The sequence below is a fragment of the Puma concolor genome, chromosome C1 (genome assembly GCF_028749965.1).
Source record: "Puma concolor isolate L17-30 chromosome C1, mPumCon1.1.hap2, whole genome shotgun sequence".
Lineage (NCBI taxonomy): Eukaryota > Metazoa > Chordata > Mammalia > Carnivora > Felidae > Puma > Puma concolor.
In genome coordinates this window covers 70731609-70758813 of record NC_141674.1, presented here as the reverse complement: position 1 = coordinate 70758813, position 27205 = coordinate 70731609, and the positions used below count along the sequence as shown (strand labels likewise).

At 41.4% G+C, this 27205-nt stretch overlaps 1 long non-coding RNA gene across 1 annotated transcript in view; it reads left to right on the top strand.

The window, feature by feature from the left end:
• The window catches only part of LOC147578126 (uncharacterized), a 40779-nt gene extending 17674 nt beyond the window's left edge, over nucleotides 1-23105 (top strand). The window contains exons 2-3 of the long non-coding RNA XR_015254824.1: nucleotides 5277-5459; nucleotides 22273-23105. This is a non-coding gene — a long non-coding RNA (uncharacterized LOC147578126). The remainder of the gene's footprint in view (nucleotides 1-5276; nucleotides 5460-22272) is intronic.
• Nucleotides 23106-27205: the final 4100 nt, after the last annotated feature.

The following is a 27205-nucleotide window of genomic DNA, read 5'->3' as shown; positions in this document are numbered from 1 at the left end:
ATTCGGTTTTGAAAATGACCACAAAAGAGATCTGAAGAGCTAAAACATTTCCTCACTAAAGCATGAATTTTGCAGGCCCTTATAAATAAATCAGGATGAATATTAGAATACAGAGACAGTTTGTAGGCATATGAATGTGGGTGATAGAAATATAATTTTGTTCCCACAACAACTCAAACACGTACGAGGACACACACTGTATAATACTGAAGGAATAACAAGTTCACGTAAACTCGGATGGGCATTGTGTCTTTTTTAAAGAAAGCCACCCACACAGTTCAGGGTCATCCTTCTCTCTTGACAGGCTGCTCGTGCAGATGCCATCTTGATTGGGGTGGAAGTTCTTCAGCCTCTGCACCCTCTATCTAATGCCTGTGGTTTCTAGTTGAGTATATAACTTCCTATTTATCTGGAAGCCTGTTTCAAAATCGGCCTCCTCGGTAGTTATCCTGACATTCGGAACTGCGGCCTCAATCTCCCTTTTTTTTTTTTCCCCCTTGTCATGAAGTTTGTGATCATCAGCAAGAAGTCAATTTTGACTCTTTCGCTCTCTGGAGCTTTTAGAGCTCTTTGCAAATACCAGGAGCATGACCCTGGAAATTTCTTTTCCCCCAGAAAAGGAAAAAGCTCCACTTGTCAATCAGTCATCCTGAGCATAAATTCTTACAAAGGAACTCAGAGCAGCCCCTGTCTAAATCCATCAGGATGGAGGGGAGATGGGGGAGAGGGGGTCAAGTTACTAAATAACTGTGATCAGCTTTAAAGTCTAGCTTCAGGGTTATTACTTACATTGCCTTTCGAAAGTAGCATAGATGCACAAAAGAATGAAAGAACACCAGCTCCTTTGTTACTGGACAAGTTGGAGGAGCAAGGCATTCTGATTAATGGAACTTCTGGTTTGTTGACTGTTAACCTATTTATGGACAGAGCTTACCGAGGGCAGGGGTTTGGCTGAAGATCACAGAAAGATGAATGTCTCTTTTCAGATGAGCATAATTTAACAAGTTACCCCACACTACTTTGTATTTTTCTTCATATTGGTTTTGTTTTATAGTGAGTTGTCCATATATTTCTCTCACCCAGGAGGTTACAAGCAATTTTGGAGTAGAAGTGTTTCTTGCCCTCTTTGTAAAACCTGTAAAATATTTCACATTGTAGATATTCATTAAATATTTGCTGAGTTATATTGATTTTTCCCCCTCTAATATGTGTTTAGATATATTGCTCTACCAATGACAAATGCCCACGATGTACATCAATGCCTTGAGTATGAAAAAAAAAAAAAGGCCTGAAAAACATGTAGTGTGTACTTTGATGACTTCTATAAAACTTAAAAGCAAAACTTTTCCTTAAAACCTCACATGTTCATAAAATAATACCTGAAATCCTGATATATACGCATACTGACACACACACGCACGCACACAATCTGTTTGAAATATATTCTACCAGAGATGTAGAAAGATAAAAGTGGATCATAGAACAATGAAGGCCCTAGGAAATACCGGACGTATGATTTAAAGAGAATAAAGGTGAGCCAATAACAAATACTCATTCAAGGCGTCCTAGCTGTACTGTGCCATACTAGGTACTCTGAGGGTACAAAAATAAGGAAACTGAACATAGGGCTCCTACTTTGTTTTACACACTGTTCTAGGTCCATAAGTACATCGAGGATAAAAAAAGAGATTCCTGCTCCTTGCCGCAGAGCTAAAGAGGAGAGCCCAACAGTTAGCAATGAACATAGTAATTTAGCTAGGTATGCAGTGGCCAGAAGGGGGTACATACAACAGACAAAGGAAAAACAGATCAGGGTAAATGAGAGGGCTGCGTAGCCAGGTAAACAGCGTGATCAAAGTTGGCTTTTTTCAGAAGGTGGTATTTGAGCAAAGACTTAAAAGAGAAGCTAGCCAAGCAGATACCTGGGGAAAAGGATTCCAGGCTAAGGGAATGGTCAGTACCAACGGTGAGAGCAAGCTTGGCAGGTTGAGGGACAAGCAGTAGGCCCGGGTGGCTAGACAATAGCAGGGCATGAAAGCAGGAGAGTTTCACAAGGTCAGGTGGCAACGGGGTCCCCCAGGACCCTGCAAATGAAAATGAGTAAAATAGAGATCCGTGGCAGGGTTGTTAGCAGAGAAGCAATGCCATCTGATGTATACTAGCTGCTGTGCTGAAGACGGGCTATAAAGGTGCTGGAAGCAGGGAGACAAGTGCAGATACCGCTGCTGGCTGTATGATCCAGGTGCAATATGAGTATGTCCGATTCGTCGTCTTCTTTCCCCATTAGATTTCAAGCTCTCTTAGCAAAGGCGCATCTTGTCCAAGTATCCTTTCTAACATAGGTTTTCTCACAAAGTAGGTTCTTAACACGTATATTTTGAATGGATGGATATGTAACTTAAGTATATTCTAGAAAATGACTAAAATCCCCCAAAAGTTTAAGATATAGTGCTCCAGACATGCAGAGGAGAGCAAAATCATCTGTAACTTGCAAGGTTTGTAGTGGAGGAAGTATTTCACTGATTTGCGTGATGGTAGCAGCAGTAGGGAAATTAGCAGCAGGTACCATTTATTGAGAACACGCTACATCCCAGGCTGTGTGCTAATGTTTCGCATGTATCAGCAATAGCAAACCAGAGAAGGGAATCTCCTTCTCTGGGGAAGGACATAAGGCTGCAAAGTTCGGGGTTTGAATAGGTGGCTGGCTAATCATTTTGCTTTGTTGGAAACCTGATGCAGAATACATGATGGGAGGTAAAGCTGGAGAGGTAGCTTGCGGCTAGATCACGGAAGACCTAAAATTCACACATTATGCAGGTATTTTGGATATGATTCAGGGTTTTGAAGTTTATTTGTTTATTCAGCAGGGGAGTGATAGGTTTAAAGCTGAGCTTGGGAATGATTAATATAACTCCTAGATTACCTTTGGATCATTTAGCTAGAGAATAAAACTAGATGAGCAGTTGTTGCTAAGGTCAAAATTACAGCTTTATCATTTGGAAGCACTGATGTAGAAAACAGAAAAATGACACACCCTGATATCTGCACGAGCCTTCGCAGTTTGCAAAGCTCTCGCATTCGCATTATCCCACTTGATCATCACAGCAGCTCTGCTAGGTGGCATTGTTATCACATTTTACAAATTGAGATGATTTATGCAAAAGCGATCGGTGCACAGTCTGGCCTGTAGTAGATACTCAAGAAATGTTAGCTGAAGTGGAAAAATAAGAAGTACAGGCTTAGAAAGCCTAAGCATATTGCCCAAGGTCATAGAGCTGAAAATAAATGACAGAGCCAAAACTTAAAGCCAGTTTGTCTGAGTCCAATTCTCTTTCCTCATGCCCTAACTGCTTCTCTGCCACCCACCAGAGCGCCTCAGAAGTTCTTGGAAAATGACAGGTAAAGGAATCTAGCGTAATACCTAGTTAACTAACCTAACACAAATCCCAATATGGAAAATGTTACTTAGTATCTTGTATAAAATTTCATTTTAAGGATTTCGAACATATACATAATATGTTTATATTACATGTCTCTGCTTTGATATGTTCTATTTTTATATGTTAGTGTATTTGCATGTACATATGAATGCGTGAGCAAAGGTGTATAGGTATATATAGATGTGAAGCATTAGTTTGCTAGGATTGCCATAACCAAATACCACAGACTGGGTAGCTTAGACCACAGACATTTATTTTTTCATAGCTCTGGAGGCCAGAGGTCCAAGACTATGGCGTGGGCAGATTTAATGTCTACCGAGGCCTCTCTTCTTGGTTTGTAGGCAGCCCTGTTCTCTCTGGGCCCTCTCATGGGCTTTTCTCTGTGTGCCCGCATTCCTAGCATCTCTTTGCACGTCCAAGTTTTCTCTTCTTCCAGGGAAACCAGTTAGATTAGGGCCAACCAGTTAGATTAGGGAAACCGGTTGGATTGGGGCCAACCCTAATGATCTCACTCTAATTTAATTACTTCTTTGAAGGCCCTATCTCCAAATACAGTCACATTCTGAGGTACTGAGGGTTAGAACTCCAACACATGAATTATGAGGGGGATATATGTCAGGCTACAACATATTTATTACCACTGATTTGTTATTTTTTAAATTTTTTGCTCATAAGCCTTTTAGAAGTATTTGTTCATTAAATATTTCCTGGGGACAATTAAGGCCTTGGCACAATGACATGGGCACAGTGTGGTTTATCAGTGGACATAGTATGAGCTTTGGACACCTGTAACCTTGGTTTTAATTCCAGCTCCATTGCCATTTTTTACCTGTGTGGCCTTGGGCTAGTGACTTAACCTTAGTTTCTTCACTCATAAATTGTGGATAAGAGGGCCTTCTTAGCAGGTTTGGGTGAAGATTAAAAATAATGTATGTAAACACATCTAGCACAGGGCCTGCCCCTTCAAAGGGGCTCAGTGAACGTTAGCTCCCTTTTCCATCACGGCCCTGAGCTCACAGGGCCCTGCTCCCTCGGACAGAGGGAGACATGCACACAAATAATTTTACTGGAAATTGATATATGCCACGAGGGCTGTATATAACAAAAGACTGTGTTTGCTGGGATGTTTTTTGGTATTAGCTTAACCAGGATGTTTCTGTAGTAAATACAACAGGAACCCAGTTCACCATTCTGTTGAAAGATCATTAGCTAAGCTAAAAAAAAAAAAAAAAAAAAAAAAAAAAAAAAAAAAAAAAAAGAAAGCTATGTGCTATCCAAACCTTCAAGGTAAATAAAAATTGAGTAATTATAAACCCCAGATGGTTTATCCCACCGCAGTAGGGCAGCCTCTAAAATTTCCCTCAGTGACCGCCCCCCCTTCCCCGCCCTGTCCCATCTCCTGGTATTCTCACCCTTGTGTAATTCCTGCCTCCTCCGAATGTGGGCAGGATGCAGTGATTCTAACCCCCCACCCCTTTTTTTAATGTTTACTTATTTTTGAAGGAGAGAGAGACAGCATGAATGGGGAAGGGGCAGAGGGAGGGGGAAACACAGAATCCGAAGCAGGCTCCAGGCACTGAGCTGTCAGCACAGAGCCTGACGCTGGGCTTGAACTCCTGGACCACAAGATCATGACCTGTGTGGAAGTCAGACGCTCTGGCGCGCCCAGGTGATTCCCTTCTAATGCACATAACTCGGCAGAAGTGGGAAGGCACTTCTGAGGCTGAGTTACAAAAAGACTGTGACTTGCTTCCTGACTACTCTCCGGGGCGTCTCTCCTGCTCACTCTCATCTCCCTCTCTCCCCCTGTTCTCTGTCTCTTTCTCTAATGGCCAGTTGCCCCATTGGGAGGACGGCGCGCAACCCGTGGAGAGGCCCACACGGGTGGATAGGAAGTGCTTCTGCCTCCTGCCAACAGCCTCTCGAGCAGGACTGGGAGCAGGTCCTCCACTGCCAGCTGAATCTTGACGTGACTGCAGCAGCCAACAGCTTGACCCGCCTTGAGCCCCAGGCACTCAGGTCAGCCACGCCTAGATTCCCAGCCCACAAGAGCTCTGAAGTAATGAACCCTGGTTGTTTAAGCTGCTAAATTTGGGGGTAAATTGTCACACAGCAATAGGTTAAGTACTTCCCACAGGGATATTTACACTTCGTTCAGCTTGAATCTTTTCACATGATAGTGGAAATCTACATTTTATTCCTTCACGAGGATCTTTGCACTCAGGTATCGCCTACACCATTAAAAAAAGAAGAGGAGGTCTAATCAAAGGATGATTTTATATGAATTTTTCCTTTTACTTAGTAGAATCATTGGATGGAATATTATTAGACTTCACAGAAGAAAAAAATAAGCAAAGATATTTTATTTTTACTCACTAGTAAACAAGTCAGGCATGACATGGCATTGCTAAAAAACACTTTGCATATCACAGTACGAAATCACGACACAGTTTAGGGGCAGGGCTCACAAACGGGATCTGTGCGTGGAACTCTGCTTAGAAAGGTGTTGGAAGTGGGTATTTGGGTGGCTCAGTCGGTTAAGCCTCTGACTCTTCCTCTCGGCTCAGGTCGTGTGATCCTGCAGTCATGGGATGGAGCCCTGCATGGGGCTCCATGTTGAACATGGAGCCTGCTTGGGATTCTCTCTTTCCCTCTCTCCCTGTCCCTCCCCCACTTGCTCTCTCTGTCTTTCTTTCTTTCAAAATAAATAAAATATTAAAAAAAAAAAAAAGAAAGGTGTTGGAAAGAAACCGTAACAGTGGGATCTCAAGAAAAGAAGGAGCCATATAACTGAAAGCCAACATATTTACTTTTTACTCTACTAGATAAAAATGCAAATAGATTCCTCATCCACCTTTTAAGGGATAGGTGCAAAATACATGATAGCATTGACAAGTTGTATTTATAAGGCACCTTCATGTCTGTTCTTTATATCTTTCCTATATGACCTATGCTGTTTCATAGTTCAGTTTGAAATAGGTCAGATTCAATGTTTTTTGCTCCATTTTACAGATGAAAAATAGAGATGTGATTCCAGTACCTTGGGAATACAGATTGACTAAACCATCTTTCATTGCAACAATTTGAAAATTTTAGTTCGTACCTCATAAGACAAGTATCTCTCTGTCTCTCTATCTATCATCTATCTATCATCTATTTATTCATCCATCTATTCACTCACCCACCATCTTTCTATCCTCAGTACTTATCTACAGGTCAGTTATCTGACAGTTGCAACCTTCTGAAAGACAGTCATGAGCCTGGAGGTAGGAAAATGTTCTGGCATTGGCTAAAATATGAGCCAAAGACACTTGAGCTAAAACGTAGGCTCTGAAATGGTAATACTAAACTCTTTAAGAGTTTCTTAGACTTTCTATGCAGAACCCGGAGGCACTTTTAAAAAACACAATTCTAACAAATTTGGGTTTGTTAATATGTTTGTTTCCAAGACTGGAAAAAACTAAGTGAGGAGACACAGAAATGGTAGTGAGAAAGGCTGACACAGGGACAGAATTATCTGATAGCCAGGAGGGCTAGAGAAGTATTTTTAAAAGCAACCATAAAGCCAGAGAAAGCAGTTTAGGATACTTTTATAGCAATAATAAACATTGTGACTCATTTTAAAATACTCTATAATAATAAATGCTCATAATTTATTAAAATCATTAAAATGTCAAATGTTTAAGGAGACAAACAAATTGTAGCTGGCATATTTGGAGTATTTACTTTGTAGCAAAAACCATGCTAGGTGCTTTACATCCATTATCTCTAATCCTCTCAATGCTCAAGGTTTTGGAGATAGGAAATGAAACTTCCAGAGTTTAAGCCATTTCCTTAAGGTCATACAAGTGCTAATAAGTGAGCCAGGATTCAAACTTAGATTTCTCTGATTAAAAAATCTCCACTCTGTCCACTATTCTACACAACCTGAAATATGCCAATCAAAAACTGTTTGAGATTAAAAAAAAAAAAAAAAAAGTATTTTAGTGCCTAAGGGTATAGTTTGCTAATCTGGAAACTGAATCAATCCTGTTCTATCCATAATTCCCCCAAAATAACACATAAGTGAAATGTTAATTTTTGTGTACTTTTTGGTGCGGAGAGGAGTATATTTTTCTGCTTGACATGAACAGGGTATTTTTTAAAAAGTTAGACTTAGAGCAGCAAACAGGCTGCTTTGTGAGGCAGTGGGTTTCCCATCTCTCAGAATATCGTAGCCATCACTAACATCTTCCAGGAATGCTGAAGATGTTATTTCTATACAGAGTAGGAAGTAGGTTGCTAAAGACCTGCCTCATTTCTAAGAATCTGTGTCTCAAAAATCCTATTTCATCCTGATATGCAGTATTTCTAACTTGTAAGGGGGAAGAAAGATTTGCTACTAGATGAATTATTATTCTTCAGAGCACAAAAATAGTGAGTTCAACCCCCTTGGCAGTTGCATTTAGCTAACCAATTTTTTGTGTCTTTAATTCTTTCGTGTCAAATGGATCACTGAATGCTCAATGCTTAATTACCGAATCTTCATCATCCCCAAATACTTCTGTGCTTAATATTTATTAAAACCCTTTTTTCAGTGAGACAAACCTCATCTACCATCTGAAATCTAATTTTCTTGACATTTTGTAGCTAGTCGTTATGAACTAATAATATACAGTGCTGTTTGAAATCATCATTCCTTATGTTATACTATGAAATTAATTTTTCCCTTTTGATTTTTAATACATTTCTCTTGTTCTATTCAAAGAATGGTAGGGTGCCCTCCTAGTGATAATTTTGACCATTCATTTTAAATTGCTATCCAAAACAGACTGAGTAGTGTTTCACACGAACATTTTTATTAAATTTCCCATGATGTTACATATGATTAAAAAAATAACTACTGTGGCAAAAAAAAAAAAAAAAAAAAAAAAAGGAAAAGAAAATAAAGCCAAAGGAATATATAATCAAACATTTAATATCTTAGAACAGATGAAATAAACCTAAATCAGCATATGTAAGTAAAGATAAATATTTGTAAGATGACTTTCATTGATTAAAAAATTTGGCCATTTATTTCAGGAGTGGCTTATCTGTTAGGCTCAGTATGCATAGTATGTGGTATCCACAGTATTTTCAGGAGCACACAAAAATGTTTTAGTTTAAAATCAGAGGTAAAAAATTAACTTAGGTAAAAGAAAAAAAATTTTAATGAATTTTTAAAAAATATTTATTTTTGAGAGAGAGAAACAGTGTGAGCAGGGGAGGACAGAGAGAGAGGGAGACACAGAATCCAAAACAGGCTCCGCCCTGAGCTGTCAGCACAGAGCCCGACACGGGGCTCAAACCCACAACCTGTGAGATCATGACCTGAGCCCAAGTCAGACGCTTAACCAACTGAGCCACCCAGGCGCCACAAAAGAAAATGTTTTAATAGATGATATTAATATATTCATCTTTATACCAATATGATTATAAGATAGAATTTTAAAAAATGGAAAAAAGTGACCCAAGAAGGCAGAAGTGCCCAGGGCCCATGCAAGATATTATGTGGTCCAGATTCACTCATTCTAACAGGATTTCTGAGCTCCCTGCTGTTTGTCAGGGACTGCACTAGAGCCGACGTACGTGGGGGGCAGAAGAAAGTGGGGTGAAATGGTACAGGAAGAGGACCCAGCTTTTAACCTCAAAGAAGGTGTGAATTGCTAATGAGTAAAGAAAGTATGAGAATGGATCATTACAATACAATGTGGCAAGTGGTATTATAGATAAAGACAAAGTGCCAGGGGGCTACTGAGAAGGCAGTAACAAGTTGTGCCTGGTGGCCGTGGGGGAGGCGGGGTTCATATAGCACATGGTAGTTACACTGAGTTTTAAGAAAGGAGATTTCTCTTTTCTTTCCTTCTTTCTTTCTTTCTTTCTTTCTTTCTTTCTTTCTTTCTTTCTTTCTGAAATAGGTTAATAAGGAGGTAACGAGGGGGCTGTGTTCTTGGCTAATGGATGGCATGTGCAAAGGCCTTGGAGCATGATAGGCCTTGGTATTTTCCAGAAACTGCAGATGGTACATTATGCCTGCATAGAGTATATGCAGGTAGCCTTAAGGGTGTAGAAAAGGTCGGCAGGGTGCCATCCTTGCCCTGCTAATGAGATGATGTTATATTTTATAGCACAGGATCTATGTTTCTTAACCTTGGCATTAAATACTTTTCCCATTTGGCTCCCATTGGTGGTACCACCCCCCGAAGACGCTCTACCAAAATGCTCTAATGCCAGTCGCCCGAATGGACTTGCTTTCCTACTTCTGCTCTTTTGTACATGTTCTCACTTTATCTGTAATGCACTCTGTCCTTCTCTGACATCACAGACTTCGTCCCTGAAGCCACCTTAGCCCCAGGCAGCACATTTACCAGGTCACACAGTACAGAGCTGAGAAGGGCCTGTGGGGTTATCCAGTCATTAACCTTCATTTTGCTAATAAAACTGAGGCCCAGAGAAAGCAAGCAACTCGTGCCAGTTCCCACAGGAAGCAAAACAGAACCAAATTCACCTGACTTTTGGTGGTACCGAATTCTGTAGCAACTGTCTCCACATTTGGTGATTAATCATGTGCTGTCTTGACATAGCTGGTGTCATCTTCAAAGATTTACTTTTACCATTTGATTTGTTTATACATTGTTATGGTTTTCCATCCAAATGTCATTCCCCTGTGGGCTGGAACTGCCTCTCATAGTGATTTCCCACAGGACCTAAAGCAGTAAGCCCTTAAGTAGTTAATAATCTGGTTTAGGTTTCTCATCGTCATGAAATGATTTGCCTATATTATAGAGAGTATTAAATCTATGGCAAGAAAGGAAAAGCAAAAACAAAAACAACCCAGCACCTGTCTTAATTTGGGTTTTCAAGGATCAGAGCCTGTGACATTCCTGTGCCCTTGATTTATTGAGTGTGTTCTTCAAGAAACAAAACAAAACAAAACAACCTGTGAAAGGGTGAGGCTAGAGATGGGGAAAGGGCAAGTCTGGCCTTGGCAGCCTGACCTGTTTGAAAGAGGGAGTTCTGGAGCATTATTAATAACTGTGCAGAGTTGTCCAGAAGGGGCAGCACAAACCTCTCCCACCTCCTTGCTCTAAGAAAGACACTGTGGGCTGCCTCCTGGGGGCTGGGGCCAAGAGGGGTGTGTGAGTGTAATTTCCTCGGTGAGAAGGGGTTCTTGTCTGCTAAGGACAAGTCTTGAAGTTAGGGCCTGGGCTGCTGTGAATCACCGTACACCATAATCACAGACGCCCAGGACCGGTGGACCTATTCGGTAGAGGGAATCTGAGCAGGGAACCAATTGCATCTTTCATCACCTTCACCCGCGGGACAAAAACCCCCAACAAACAAAACAGCAGAAGAAAACAAAACGAAAACAAACATGATAGAACCCAAGAACCCATCTTCTCCATCTGCAGTCTGACCTCTTCTGGGTCGCTCATAAATTTTCTCAAGTTATTCCCAAGCAGCTTCACCTAACCTAATGCCCAGAGTGACCCCTTTTCTCAGAAGAACAGATTTAATGTACAAACAAATGATTCAGTTCTTCTAATGGTGTGGCTTACGATGTCAGGAATGCGATCACTGCTGGGGGTAGGAAAAAAAGCCGTAGATCATCAGAAATGCGATCATTTCCAAGGTTTTGAAGAACAGATACTGCATTTTTTTATTCTGCCTCCAAATAGCCACAGTGACTGAGGAAAACACCAAACCCCCAAATTAATCCTCTCTGCACATCGCAGGAAAAAAAACACCAAATAATTTGCCCCACAGCTAACAACAGCAACAAGAAAAAAAAAAAAACAACCCCACAAAAACAAACAAACCAAAAAGCAAACAAGAACAATTAAAAACAAACAGGAAAACAACTAAGGCCCATATAAATGGAGAGTTTTCTTTAAGATCTCATCAGGCATAAAAAAATGTGCAGAGGCACAGCTCTGAAATTAAAACACAATCTGCCCAGCAGTGTGGGGTCTGGCCGTGTGTTACAATTCCTGAAGACACCCTCCCTTTGAACCTGGAAAGTAATTTTGCTAGTTCTAATCTTAGGTTGAGCCCGGCAATTAGGATTCTTTCAGGTCTCTGCTACTTCAAATGGCTCCTGTTCGCATTCCCATTACTCTCAAAAACGAAGTCCACATTTTCCTCAAGCCCTGGGCACCTCCGTTTACTCCTCTAAATCTGCATTGCCTCCAATGGAGTGCATGGTTCTGCATCTGAATGTGGGATGTTAGCAACCAAAGCAGGCTTTGTGCTTCCAAAAGCTTCGCCCAGCGCCCAGCGACACCAGGAAGCAAGGAAACCACTTGGGCCCATTATGTGGTTTCTTTCTCTGCAGTAATCTTTGCCTGTTGCTCCTGGGTTGATTTTTAAAATCTTCATTATTTTGTATCCTTCTCACAGTGTGAGATTTAGAATAATTCAGCTTTCTGTTGGAAAGATATAGGGAGAGGTTCTCACAGATTTCCTTGAGCACCCTGAAGCTTAGCGGGGATCCCGGCCTCCATGCTATTTCCTTTCTTAGCCCCCAGTCAGACTAGATGCCAGGCCATCCCTGTGGCTTTGCACACGAGGTTGTGGATATCGATTTGGAGAAAATAATAACTGCTAATAATTTCTAAGAAAACTAGGGTCAAAACTTCTCTAATGTCTACTTTTCTGTGGAATTTGTACCTGTTACATTATGTTTAAAATATGACAAACTCTTGATGCATTTGGCATAGAAAGAAAAACCAGTTAGCAAATGGACATTCAAAAATGTTTCTCTGAAAAACCACTTATCAGGCAACCTCCCTAATTGCAGTTCTTTAACCCTCAGATTGGGTTGGAACTCATGAGAAGCTAAATAAACCGTCAAAATGCATGAATCCTTCAAAATTCCCTGGCTTGTACTCTGCTTTGCACAATTTTTTTTAATTAAAAGAAAAAAAACCACATTGAAAGTGGGTACATTTTCCCATGACCTATTGTCAATAATAAATTATTGCCGATAACAAATTTATGTTTGCCAATAATAAATATTACCAATAATATTAGCAGCATGAGTTTTAAGTAAAAGGTCGTGGAGGAGAGAACGGTCTTACGTAACCCCAGCCACAGAGGCTGGAGAACAGGAGCAATAATGAATGGGAGTTTGGGAAAGCGAACTATTTTGGTACCAAGATGATGTTGATTTTGTATGTGGCGTATTTGAAGTGGCTGGGGACATCCAAGTGGAGACTCCATTAGGAACTGTGAAGGGAAATAAAGACGTGATGAAAAATCAGGGAGGCATGGCCATCTTTTGTACCTGTGGACCTCTCATAAACGTCACAGATTTGCTTGTCCCCATTCATTCACCTGTATTTAAGAGAAAGAATGTGCCAGGCACCCAGGGGTTGCACAAGAAGTTCCAAGTGAAGCAACAGGCCCGTCCGGACCATTGAATGACAGCCGAATCAGTACATCCTTGAGGGCCAGGGGAAGGCTGCTGAGTGACTCCTGCAAGCCCCACTCTATATGCTAATGCTATTAATGGGTTTGTCCTGATGAGAATTCAGAAGTTAGAAATTGGCCAATTTTCATTCCCATTCAACTGATAAGGGGTGGTCAGTGAGCTACTTTAAGCCCCAGGAAGATTATGGGTTTTGGCTTCGCTGCCCACATGTCTAAAGGAGGCGACAATTTCCGATAATTCCTACTCCTGGAGGGGAGAGAAAGGGAATGGAGAAACTGTTAGTCTGGACCTAATTCTGAACCACAAGGGGGAATTGGTTGATGAAGTGGAAGTGATTGAAACTGAGGGGGAAAAGTGTCCATGGTGCGTCAGCCTAAAGTGATAACCACGAGTGAGGAGGTTGGGCCTGGCGGATGTGTTCCCTGGATCTCAGAAGGACTGGCATCTTAACAGGAGAGGAGAGCAGACAGATGTAATTCCACAGCAAAACTGTGCAAGGGAAGGAATTTTAAGAGAACTGGAAAACATTCAGGCATAGGATTCTAACTATGCAGCTTCAACTTTATGGAGCGATAATTGACAAATACAATTGTAAGCCATTTAAGGTAGACAATTTGATGATTTGATACATGTATGCAGTGTGAAAGGATTTCCCCCGTGAGGCTAATTAACATATCCATCACCTCACATATTTTCCTCTTTTTCCCTCTTTTTTTGACATTTAAGCTCTAATCTCATAGCAAACTTTAATTACACAGCACGATATTATCAACTTTAGTCACCCCGTTAGATACTCAGACCTTATTCACGTTACCAAAAGTTTACCCCTCTTTACCAGCCTCTCCCTATTTCACCCACCTTCCAGACCTTCGCAACTTCTTTTCTACTCTGTTTCTAGGAGTTCAACTTTTGTTGTTTTAGAGTCCACGTATAAGTGATATACAGTATTTGTCTTTGACTGGCTTATTTCACTTAGCAACATGCCCTCCAGATTCATCCATGTTGTCATAAATGATAGGTAATAAAAGAAGAAGAAATGACAGGCAATATTTCATCACACACACACACACACACACACACACACACACACACACCTCACACTCTTTATCCATTCATCTGTCGATGAAAGACCATTGTGGATAAAAACTGTGCCATTTCAAATGATCTTAGAGTATAAAAAAGGGAGACTTTTATTAATCAGAGAACAGAAAGTTTCTGACAAGCCCAAATTTTCATTTGGGCTTTTAATAAAAGAGGCATAATTCATCCAAATGAATGAAACTTCGGTTCTCAGGATACTAAGATTTGTTTACTTAGACTGAGCTTTCTGATTTATTTTTTCTACTCTTGTTATTTTAGGTGAGGAAGACTGAGCCCAGAGTCTCTACAAAAGTGGTTAAGGTCCGTTTCTTATTAGTGACACACCATGACTGCAGCCCAGTGTTTCTGATTCTTAGTCCAGGCCTCTGTCTGCCACATGACTGGTTTCTCAACAAAACCAGTCTGAGAATTCGAAGAGATCTGAAAGCTTTTCTGGAGTGAAAGGGACGCCGAGTGAGCAGTGCTCCTGTTGGCTCTCACCCCTCACCTCCCCATCCTGCTTTCAACAAGAGTTTGCTTTTCTTTTCTTTTCTTTTTTTTAAAGTTTATTTATTTATTTTGAGAGAGAGAGAGAGAGAGAGAGAGAGAGAGACAGACTGAGAGAGAGAGCACGTATGAGCAGGGGAGGGGCAGAGAGAGAGGGAGAGAGAGAATCCTAAGCAGGCTCCAAACCATCAGTGCAGAGCTGGACGCAGGGCTGGAACTCACAAACTGCGAGATCATGACCTGAGCTGAAATCAAGAGTTAGATGCTTTACCGACTGAGCCACCCAGGTGACCCAACTCTCCTCTGTTTTATAAATACGGTGAGAAGGTATGATTTTATTTTGAAAGGCAGTTGTAAAGTCTTTGAAAACCTGTACCTCCCCAGGTCATTTCATTGGTTAGAATTCCAAAAATAAGAGTATTGAACCAGATTCTGTGTGTGTGAACAATGATTAGGATGGAGACTCAAATAAATATATGTTAAAAAAATTAAGTACAAATTTTATTCTAATAAAACCTAGGGCATATAAGCAAAGAGGAGAGAAGGAGCCAGATCTATAAGAACCTCCAGAAGCCTAGAGCTAGGAATTGATTGGAGTTTCTAAAAATGGCAGTGAAAATGCTCTTCTTAAAATTATATTTGGAAGATGATGATCAAGGACCACGACTTTGCTAAATTTTGTTTTGTTTTGTTTTGACTCGATTCTGATAACTGGAGTTAATCTCTCTGGATCTCTACCACATATGTAGGCATCTAATTATAATCATAAATTAAAAATATTTTTTAAATATTTAACCACAATTTATCCTAAATGTAATGGCTTTTAATCTGGCAGTCTTAGACAAACACTTTTGAAAAATCAGATTCAGTTCAATCTCCATGGTCAAAGGTTTGGCCAGAAAGTGTGTGAAACTTGGCACATTCCCTCAGGTGTTCCAGTTTCTTTTCTTCGCCTGCCTCTACCTCCCCGGGTTTATTTTGTGTGCATGGCTAATGGAGTTAATGATGGCCCTTCAGCTTTGGGGCTGCTGCACCTAGTTAACGGTGAACCCAAGCCTGATTGATTTATTTATTTATTTATTTATTTATTCATTCATTCATTCATTTATCTAGCTATCTATCTATCTACTTATTTATTTTGATTCCTCCTCCAGAGAACTCTTCCAGGGTGCTTCGTGACCTGCCAGCTTCTTGCTTTCTGCTGAATCTGCTTGTGCAGAGGTTGGATCATGTCAAGTCCTTGTCTCACCTGGCTGCCAACACACTTCTTGCTCAGCACCTCTTGAACCTGCTCATGTTTATTTAGAAAATAACTTTGGTCCAACCAAAGAAAAAAAGATGGTTTTCTGTGACATTGGCAAGAGGAATCTTCATGGGGATGATGGCTGGATTCCCGCCTCAGAAAGAAAAGGTGCATGGGAGCTGTAGGCCATCTGCTGCTGGGCATCAGAACCAGGGTGTTCTATTTCATTTTTTCCAAGATTGCTATTCTACCCTCTGCTCTGAACTAGTGCCAAATGTCCTGAGGGGCTTGCCTTATGTGAAATGAGGGCTGCAGCATCAGCCGATGGACATTGTGCTTTTCGTGCCTTTGTGTATTTCGCTCCCCTGGCTCTGACTCTGCCCGTGATCTCATTCATTTGACTCCCAGTTTTCTCTTCTGAAATGTTTAATTCATGCAGCTCGTGACCCTAACCTGATCTAATATCTGCAGCCTCATCACCCTGTGCTCTGGCCACACTGAATTAACAACTGATCACTAAACCTACTAGACCTTGATGTGATTGTGCATCCTTGAGAGCTTTTTTCTTCCCTCAAATGCCCTGCACCTTACTCACCAGGCAGACTCTTACGCTGCTGCCGAGAGCCTGTTCGATTGTCTTTCCCTTTGTGAAGATTTTCTGAGCCCCTCAGGCAGCTTGCTTTTCTGTTTTGATCTGTCACAGTATTGGACACATTTCTTCAGTTTGTTTATTCATTCATTGATTCAACAGGTTTCATTAATTCGTTACTGTGTGCCAACCACTCTAGGGCACTGTGAACAGAGTGGTGAATAAGGCAGATATAGTTTCCGATAGCAATGATGATCAAAGGCATAGATGATTTTAAAAGTATCAATGATTAAATTAGCGTGAAGAAGTATATCACATATGGGAACATAGATTGGCGGAGGGGCAATGTAATTCAGGGCTTTGAGAGGGCCTCAGGTAGGAACAAATGTTCGAGCTGAGAGTTGAACCCTCGGTGTAGGCAGAATGGTTTATGCACCGTGTGTCTTCATACATGGAACCTGACAGTCACTCAGTAAAAGCTTGTGGAACCAATGAACGACTGAATGTACTATACAACCACAGTGGCAGTTTGAGGACTTGCTTAGAGTTTAATTTCTGCCAACTCATTTTTTTTTTAATTTTTTTTTTTTAACGTTTATTTATTTTTGAGACAGAGAGAGACAGAGCATGAACGGGGGAGGGTCAGAGAGAGAGGGAGACACAGAATCTGAAACAGGCTCCAGGCTCTGAGCGGTCAGCACAGAGCCCGACGCGGGGCTCGAACTCATGGGCCGTGAGATCATGACCTGAGCCGAAGTCGGCCGCTCAACCGACTGAGCCACCCAGGCGCCCCCTGCCAACTCATTTTAACAGTGTAAGGGCTCTGTAATATCCAGATAAAATGTGCATATGTGTATATATGCATATTCAGAGAGAATTTAGTTAATACACATACATGTATGCCACATGACCTTGAAAACTGCCGAATATTAGGCTAGTTTGAGAGAACCTACAACTCAGGAAACTGGCTTTGTAGCAGGCACTGCTAAATCTGGAGCCTCATCTCCCGCAGAAGGAATGAGTCTCCCCCAGCTTCTGGGAAATCTGTTCCTTGAAGGCCTCAGGCCTCAGCCCTCTCAGTGCAGTGTCCTTGGCTGAAGAGAGCAGTCTCACTCAAGGTCACCCCCCTTCCTTAGCATCCAATAATTGGTCTGTGGTGAAAAGCAGAGGCATAAAGGCCCAGCCCCTTCATCCCAACTAAGTAGAACTCTGAAGGGACCATCTGAGGGCCTGAGCTCCTCATATAGTTGGTTGACGGCCTTGTTTTCCCTCTGCCCAATCTGGCTTCCTTCTCTTCTGTCACAGGTGATATTCCAATAGCATTCCCTGATAAACTTCTTGTACACTAGTCTCTATCTCAAAGTCAGCTTCCCAAAGGAACTGGCTGCAGGCTCAAGGGGCCCAATAAATAGCATCTGTCTTACCTGCTTGAATTCTGAGCATACCCAAAATAAGACAAAAGAATAAAAGAGATTGGAAACCAAAATATCATTGTTACTACTGATAAAACTGGTATTGCAAAATGTGAAATACAACCGTGAACTGTGCTGCCTCATCCTGAATAATAGATTGAGACCCATGTATTCCCCAGTGGCACAAGGCTGGGCAAGACTGACCCCACAGAGACAAAGCCTCATCCTGTAAATTACAGCAAAGCGGGGGTTTGAGAGGGATCCTGCATGCTCAGATCCTACACCTGGCTTGCTCTTGGAGAGGAGTGAGGGGGTGTAGAAAGAGGCCGGATGGTTACCCTAGTGGCACTCCCTCCCTGTGAGAGGAACACCAGGAATGGGCAGAGGCTCCCAGCCCTCTCCTCCCTTAGCATGACCAGAGAGCCAAGCTCCTGGTTTCAGGAGCAAGAGAGGCCACAGTTCTTGCAGGGTACTACAGGGTAGTGGATGTGCTTTTGACATTTGTTTCTATTGTTCAAAAGAAACGGTGCAATTACCTACTGCTCTCTTAGGAATGGAAAGGACAGAGCCAAAGAGAATTTTCAATGCTTAAGTCCAAGACTCCAGGATGAATTCCTTTGCTGCTCGTCCTGAGTGGCACTGCTCCTGTGTCCATTTTGATAGGATCTATTTTCGATGGAGGAGAACTGATGTACATGTATACATATTCACACCAGTAAAAAAAAAAAATGCTTATTTTATGTCTATATCAATATACAGTGGAAATATATATGGGCAAAGAGAAGGAAATAAAGACTAGCTTGTTTTTCTCCTAGATTTAAATTTATTATAAAAATAATAGTATTAAAGGAAATTTTAGGAGAAAACAATTGTGTTTTGCTAAAATTTTATCACTGCAACATGTTTTGTATTTTCATCATGTTTTGTCCATAAATATTAGTATTTTTGCATACACACAATTTGGAGCACTTTCCGTTTTGTTACTTGGTCTTTTTAATGATCACTTTTAATGCTACATTAATATTCCATCTCGTTAATTTACCATAATTTATTTAACTATTCCCTTCCAACTGGATATTTAAAGTGTTTCTAAATTTTGCAGTGATAAATACATCTGCTTTTAAAGTTAGCAGACACAGGGGCGCCTGGGTGGCGCAGTCGGTTGAGCGTCCGACTTCAGCCAGGTCACGATCTCGCGGTCCGTGAGTTCGAGCCCCGCGTCGGGCTCTGGGCTGATGGCTCAGAGCCTGGAGCCTGTTTCCGATTCTGTGTCTCCCTCTCTCTCTGCCCCTCCCCCGTTCATGCTCTGTCTCTCTCTGTCCCAAAAATAAATAAATGTTGAAAAAAAAAAAAGTTAAAGTTAGCAGACACAAATATAATGCAACAAGTAATTTTAAAAACTACTCACTTCAATTATTTTACAAATGTACAAGCCATAAATACATTTGAAATCTTAGAATAATGAAAGTTTGAGCTTTACTTTAAAAGAGGGAGTGGGCCTAATGGCAACTGCTTATCCTCTCAGTTAGATCTCTATACCATGCTTGTTGATGAGAATGTGGATGCTTTCACAGCAGTGACCATATCGTGTAACCTTATATCTGGAAAGCTTGGTAGAATGTCAACTGCATAGTAGGCGTTCAAGGAATGTTGGTGCATAACATAATTTAATAATAATAATAATAACAATGAAAAAAAAACAGATGAACATATGGAAATCAGGGGGAAAGAGAAGAGAGGGAAACAAACCACAGGAGACTGTTAGTGATGGAGAACAACTGTGGGTCGACGGAGGGAAATGGGTGGGGGGATGGGCTAGATGGGTGATGGGTATTAAGGAGGGCACTTGTGATGAGCACTGGATGTTTTACGTAAGTGATGAATCAGCGAATTCTACTCTTGAAGTTGATATTGCACTGTATGTTAACTAACTAAAATTTAAATATAACAAACAGTAAAGAATGTAGGGAGTGGGGAGTGATGACAGATAAATCCAGATGGTCTGGAGGCAAATTTTCTTCCTCCTTTAGGTAGCTTAGCAGAGAGCTGCCTCAGCTTGATCAGAGAAAAGACATATGGTTGTTGGTGGTCCTGCCAGGCAAAACTGTTCCCAGGGACCTCAGAATAAAGACCTTGACCCTCGGTCCATACACTTCTTAGCAATGTTTCTGAGCCTGGAGATCCTTCCCTATCTTTGTTAGAGATCTCACTTAGAGAAGCTAGGTGTTCTTTAGCTCTTCCTAGGCTATCCTATAAACATGTATCACAGTGTGGAGCAGAGCTTGTTCTGTCTTGCTGTGCTCCTGGGAGCAAGTCCAGCCTGCTGGCTGAGGCAGGCCCTGCTTCACTGAAGCCTTGTTGTTTTCATGTAAACGTATTTATGGAACAGACATGGATTCAGGGGCAGTGTGCTTCTTTTCTGCTTCTAAGTGTTTTCCAAATGAGCCCCATATCATACATACACTGTGTAGCTTTGGGGACCCCCTTACATAACAGGGAGAAAGAAATAAAGTCATGGAAGAGAAATAGTTAGGCTCTAGAGATAGGTTCAGTCAAGAATCAGATCCAGAGACAAAAAAGAAAAACCAACAAAATCACAGAAAGGAGAAAGATAATCATATAAAGATATTAAAATTAGTGGAGTTAGGGGAGCCTGGGTGGCTCAGTCGGTCAAGTGTCCAACTTTGGCTCAGGTCAAGATCTCACGCCTCGTGAATTCAAGCCCTGTGTCGGGTTCTGTGCTGACAGCTCAGAGCCTGGAGTCTGCTTCGGCTTCTGTGTCGCCCTCTCTCTCTGCCCCTCTCTCGCTCATGTGCTGTGTCTACTTCAAAAATAAATAAATATTAAAAAATTTTAAAGATTAGTGGAGCTAAAATTGAAGTATCAAGACTTGGGGTGTGGTATTTGTGCAAAGGTGGATAAATAGACCAAAGAGACTGAATAAAGAATGCAGAAACATACCCACACATAGATGGCCACCTACTCTACAACCAAGACACCATTGCAGTTTGGTAGGGGAAGGATGGACCTCTCAGTGAAGGGTGCAATGGGATATCGATATGGAAAAATAATTTATTTGAGATGGATAGACCTGAATGTGAAAGGTAGAGCAATAAAGTTTCTAGAAGAAAACACAGAAGAATCTCACAACCTTGGAATAGGCTCTCATTTCTTAAAGAGGACACAAGATTCACTAACCATATAAATGAAAGATTGATACATTGAACTTCAATAAAATTTAAGACTCCTTTTAATCAAAAACACCATTAAGAGGGTGACAATGCAAGCCACAAAGGGAAGAAATTGACAATACATCCGCGCAGCTAGAACTTATATCCATGATGTATTATAAATTCCTAAAAAATTCAATTTAAAGACAGGGACGGACCACCCAATAAAGTGCTGGACAAAAAAATTAAGTAGGCCTTCACAGATGAGAATATCAAAAAGGTCAACAAGGCTATAAAAGATTGTGCAATAATCATCTGGAAAATGCGAATCAAAACTACAGTGAGATGTCACTATGTACCATGATGGGTACACTTAAATAGACAGATGATGCCAAGTGTTGACAAGGATGTGGTGCAACTTGAACATTTATATTTTTCATGAAAAGGTAAATTGGTACAGCCAGTTAGGAAAATTGTTTAGCAATACATATTGAGACTGAACATACATTTATCTCATGACCCAACAATGCCATTCCTAGATAAATGCCCAAAGACTATCCTGTGCTATATAGTCATGTACTATAATGCACTACTCTGTTCATAGCAGCTCTATCATCCTCCTTCCCACCCTCCTCCTCCTCATCATCATCAAAACACAAAACAATCCAAAAATCCATCAACAATTGAATGGATAAATTGCAGTGTATTCATACAACATAATATCCCATAGCAATAAAAATATGTACAATTGCTACCTGCAACAACATGAATAAGTAACACAGATACAATATTGAGTGAAAGAAGCCAGCTACAAAAGAATGCATACTGTATGTCATTTACATGAAGTTTGAGAACAGTCAAGACTAACTTATGGTGACAGAAATCAGAATAGTGATTATCTCTGGGGGTGGAATATTGACTGTGAAGGGGCCTGATGGAGACTTTGGTGATGCTGGAAATGTTCCATATTTTCATTTGTATATGTATATGTATGTATTTGTGTATGTTCCATATTTCCATAATGTATAAGTAAAGAATTTGTTGCCCTATTAAGATATTTGTATTTATTGTATATGTGTTATACCTCAAAATAATAACAATTGTAGGTTTTTCTTAATCTCATATTACCAATTTTCACTAAAGCGTAACACCAGAAACGAAAATTGCCTGCCTTATTCTCATCCCCATCCAAAGATATCACTGCGGTATATAGCAGCTACATGGGTGCTCAGGTGAAGTAGCACGTGATTAAGGAAAGTTAACTTGTGGCTTAGTCAAAAACTTGATCTAATCCCAACCAGATCACTCTCATTGGCTAGAGTCCCACTAAGTTCATTTTAGTTAATGTCTGACTCTTCCCTCTCCTCCTTCTATTGCTAGGACTGTGCTGTCTGCTCACTTTTGCCAGATTACTGCTACATCCAACTCCAGCTCTAAGTTCATGAATTCAAGCGATAGCTCTGCTGATAAATTCTTCAGTGGGTTTCACGTACCGTCTTTCTTCCAGCCTCCACATACGGTACTCGGTACTCGTGTTGGATTGTCTTCTCTTAACATTGTTTAACCATCTGTTAACCCAGCCTCCTGCCCAAGGGGCTTCGTGGGGAGGAATGATTTGAAGTTTCTGCCGAAGTGCTTTACAGTTGGGGATAGTCCATTAATTGTTGATTTTGTTTGTATTCAGCATTCTGCTTCTATCTGTGGTTTTAATTGATGTGAACGTGCCCAGGGGCTTGTGCTGGACCCAGCTGTATAAATCAAATAAATAAATAAAGAAATAAAGAAAGAAATAAAGAAATAAAGAAAAAAATGAAGTAAATCTCCCCTGGAATAAATAGATAACACAGCTTTCTCAATCTTTTTTTTTTTTTTTTTTTTTCTTTCAACAGTGCTTGTAAATGTGCCCTGGGGCTTATATGTGAGAAATGTATCCAAAGTTTAAAGACGTAAATAATAAGCATCCATAGCCAAAGATGCAATCACATAACAATCTACACTCATCGTAGCATGGACGCTATGGGGAGATTTGGAACATTTCCTTTCACCTCATTCCACTCACCCCTTTATTCTAGATTGTTCTGAGATTGCCATTTCCTCTGATAGTTTCTTTCGCAGGTAAAACAAAAGCAAAACAAAATGAACAAGCCAAAAGTAAAAGGAAACAAAGTCTCAGTGGAGTAGTACCATTCATGGGCAATGGAGAATTCATAAGAACTGATTTTTTTCGGGGCGCCTGGGTGGCGCAGTCGGTTAAGCGTCCGACTTCAGCCAGGTCACGATCTCGCGGTTCGTGAGTTCGAGCCCCGCGTCGGGCTCTGGGCTGATGGCTCGGAGCCTGGAGCCTGTTTCCGATTCTGTGTCTCCCTCTCTCTCTGCCCCTCCCCCGTTCATGCTCTGTCTCTCTCTGTCCCAAAAATAAAATAAAAAAAAAAAAAACGTTGAAAAAAAAAATTTAAAAAAAAAAAAAAAAGAACTGATTTTTTTCTCTACCAGGGGAATGGCTGAACTCTGCCGCGGTTCAAATGCAGGCTACTGAGCGGGCACAGAGCCTCCTCTGGCGGAGAACTGAGTGCAAGCAAATACGAAGATGCTCACATCTGAAACAGAGGCTTTACATGTGCTTTGGAGCTCCTGCCCACACATGAACAACATGCCCAGCTAGCGGTTGCTCCCTGAACTTGCAGCCCAGAATGAGAAGCGAGGTGAGGCCAACAGAACCCTACTGGCACCCAGATCCCTGGGTGAGATAAAGGTTTTTCTGTTGTGAGATGCAGATTTGGGGGGGGGGGGTGTTTGCAGCAAAAGCCACCTGATACAGAGACTATGGCTTCTGCAAATTTCCAGAGATGGGACTCATGAAGTCTCAGAATAAGTAGTCTTGCTTATGGCAAGTACCCACAGTACCCCTGGGGTTGGTCACACTTTGTTCCCAGAGCTTAGTTTCAGGGCAAAGTGCTGACTGTTAGAATCCTCCTTAAGTTCGATGGCCATATGTTGGGAGGCAGTTTTGTGTAAAGAACCTAGACTTTGAAGTCAAACTCGACCACAACTTCCTGATGCGGTAGAATAGAAATACTACTACGCACTTCATAGGATTAAGTGAGATGGTGTATATGTACACCTGGCACATAGTAAGGACTCAAGAAATGGCTCTTACTCGTCTTCCCTTGGACCTCATAATCTAATCCATCTTCTATAGGGCGAACTTTCAAAGAGTTGGACACTCTTTTTCAGCCACTGTTTTTGTACAATTCGTTCTTTGTACCTCGGTTTAACTCTATCCAGATAAAATCTGTTCTGGCTAGGCGTGGCTCACTGGTGGCTAGCTTTTGAGATCCGAATTCTGCCACCTAATGCATTCACTGTAACTCTTGGCTTCGCATCAACCACAAATTTGATCAGTATGTTGTCCATTTCCTCATCCTAATTGTTAATAAATATACTGCAGGTGTTTCATTAGACAGGCTCTTGGAGTCCTTTGGAGCTGTAAGCTCACACGCATTCACACGGCACTCAGATGTTCAAAGAAAATGTAGTTCCTTTATTTCCAATAACCGATCTAATCTTCCTTATGAGCTTCTCATCCCAGTGCCTTGCAGATGAAAATAGCTTTATTTTAAACTTTCCAGTCTGAAATATCTCATTTTTTTTTGTGGTTAAGTGGTCTTGTTTTGAACGCAGTCTGGAGGGAGTGAACGCTCAGCCTTCCGGATTTGCTTTCCTCCCGGCTCTTTTTTCAGATGTGACCTGGTAGAATCTTATGCGACCTGGTAGAATTGGGTTAAAGGGCTTGGACCCTCCTAACCTTGTGCAGGTCCTTGGGCTGGTCTCTCCTATGGTGGTAGTCGGAGGTGCTCAGTTTAGTAAGTGTGCCCTGGTGAGTGTGCCTGTTGAGGTGTGGTAGTTCTGCCTCTACCCTGTTGTCCACACTGAAGTTAATAGCCGACACAACTCAGTGTCTGCTGTCTTGCATAGATAAGACTCTCGGAGAGCTTGGTCCCCTTCCTTGTCAACTTGGACTCACTTTACTCCGCTCTGGCTCTGTGCACCCTCTAAGGTCTGGCTGTGACTCTCATCGGGTCTCAATTTCAGAGGCCCAGTCTGTATGCATTGGCCACAGGGTCACTCAAATGACACTCACTCAACAGGTTTCTGTTGCTCAAATCCACAGCCAGATTTTCAGCTAAGTTCTGTGTCCCTCATCAGAGTAATTAAAGAAACCTTCATTAACAGCACGGACTCTGGAGCCAACCTGGGTTTGATGGGTTTGATGTCCAACTCTGCCATTTACGAGCTTAGTAACCTAAGACAAGCTACTTAACATAACTGTGCCTCCATTTGCTCCTCTGTAAAATGGGGTTATTCATAATACCTACCTTCTGGGTAGAAGCCTTATGAGGGTTACAGGAGTGACTGCATGAAAAGTGTTTAGAATTGTGCTTGGAAAGCACAGGGTACGTGCTTAGTAAGTATTAGCTGGTAGAAAGCCAGAAAATAGGATGTGGCAAGTTATTTAACCTCTCTATGCCTAAGTGTTCCCATATGTAAAACAAAGATCATAATAACTCCCTCATAGCTTTCTTTGAAAATTAAATGACTTAATATGTAAAGAAATTAGAACACAGTTTGGCACAAAAGAAGCCTTCTCACTGTTATTTTGTTGTTGTTCCCAGGCCGCAGGAGAGCCTAGGGCAACGTGGCTCACTCTCCAACTCAGACTCCCTGTCTGTCTGCCCTTGCTGCAGGTGGCCAGTAGGACGGCTGGGACAGTCCTTGAGAATGGGATAAAAGCCCCTTCTCTGCCTGGATTCAGCTTTCCCCTCACTCTACTATCAGATGTGAGGCTGAAGCCATGCCTCTCCAAGGTCACTTTGACTCTGTGTCTCCCATTTCCCTTTTCCACCAACCAGATGGGACAAGCTCCCCTCTTCCTTCTCTTTCCAGAAGGCACCTCCCTTATGTAATACTCTGTTGTCAAGTTGCTCACGTCTGACTCTGTTTCTTGGTTAATTAAAACCTAATAAAATTAGGATTCCTTTTTCTGTCTCTATAAATTTGATTCTCAAGTCTCTTTCCAGTCTGCTGACTCAAAACAGGAATAAGCTTTGAAATGATGACCCTCAAGTGGATAAATACCAATTAATTCAATGAGGGGAATTCACAAGACAATGGGAGAAATGGAAGATGAAAGTATATGTGAGAGCGTTTAAAAAATATTCCGGTATGACTGACAATGATGTCATTTAAAGAACCCTCTGACACCTTCATTTTAACTGCTGCTGCTCAAATGTGCCCTAGAATGGCCAACCCAGGAGAGGGATGAGGTTTTCAGCCACAGAGCATCTGGGAATCAGCATTTATTTCCTGCTTCTGCATTGAAGACATGGAAAATAACATTGAGTACCTAGTTGGTGTCAGTCACTATACTTGGGGGTTTACACATGTTCAGTAATTCAAGATCATGCATTGAGCCTCTGATATGCCCCACGTGAGTCATAAAACAGTAGGGATGTGGTGGTGAAAAGGATATGTTCTATTAGAACTAACAATAACTCTATGTAGTGGTATTATTATTGTCTTTATGTACGGAATGCCGGGATGAACGTTAAGTGAAGTTAATGGACTTGGTTAATCTCGTGGAGCCGGTCTAGCTGCCAGGCCCATGCTCTTTCCACAAGGTGTAGCAGTAAGCTTGACTACTGGAGCAGGTTGACACAGACTCTAGGGACTTGAGTTCTGGAATCTATGGAAGGGTTGACTAAGAATAAAAAAAACATATGAGATTTAATGCAAAATTATGCTTGCGTGTTGATATATGCATTTCTTTTTCTGGAGAGAGGATCTATAGCTTTCATCAAATTCTCATGAAAGCTCTGTCAGTGCAGACCTGTTTTTTTTCCCTAGAGTGTTTGTGGATAACTTCCTCTTGGCATTACCACTGCTCTAAATATGTATTTTCTCAGGCCCACTGGGAAGCACAGTTCTAAGCAAATCTATTGCTAGATAGTAATGGAGAAACACAGAAGGTGGGGAGAAAGTGGCTTCAGAAACTGATATTCAGATAAAGCACCGAGTCTTTTATATAGTCAAACTCTAACCAGCAAAAGGGTGGGGCCACCACTTGTCTTTCACATGCCACCTGCTTGAATGCTGCCCTCGATGCTCATTGTCCCTGGTCTCCCTGCATAAAAAACTGGATGTGTGTGTTAATTTGCAGCAATGATGAAAAGAACAACAGTCTGATTCACTTTATGTCCTATTCAGGCTGGCTCTGGCCTACATCCTAGTAACTTTATGACATGCATGGATGAGA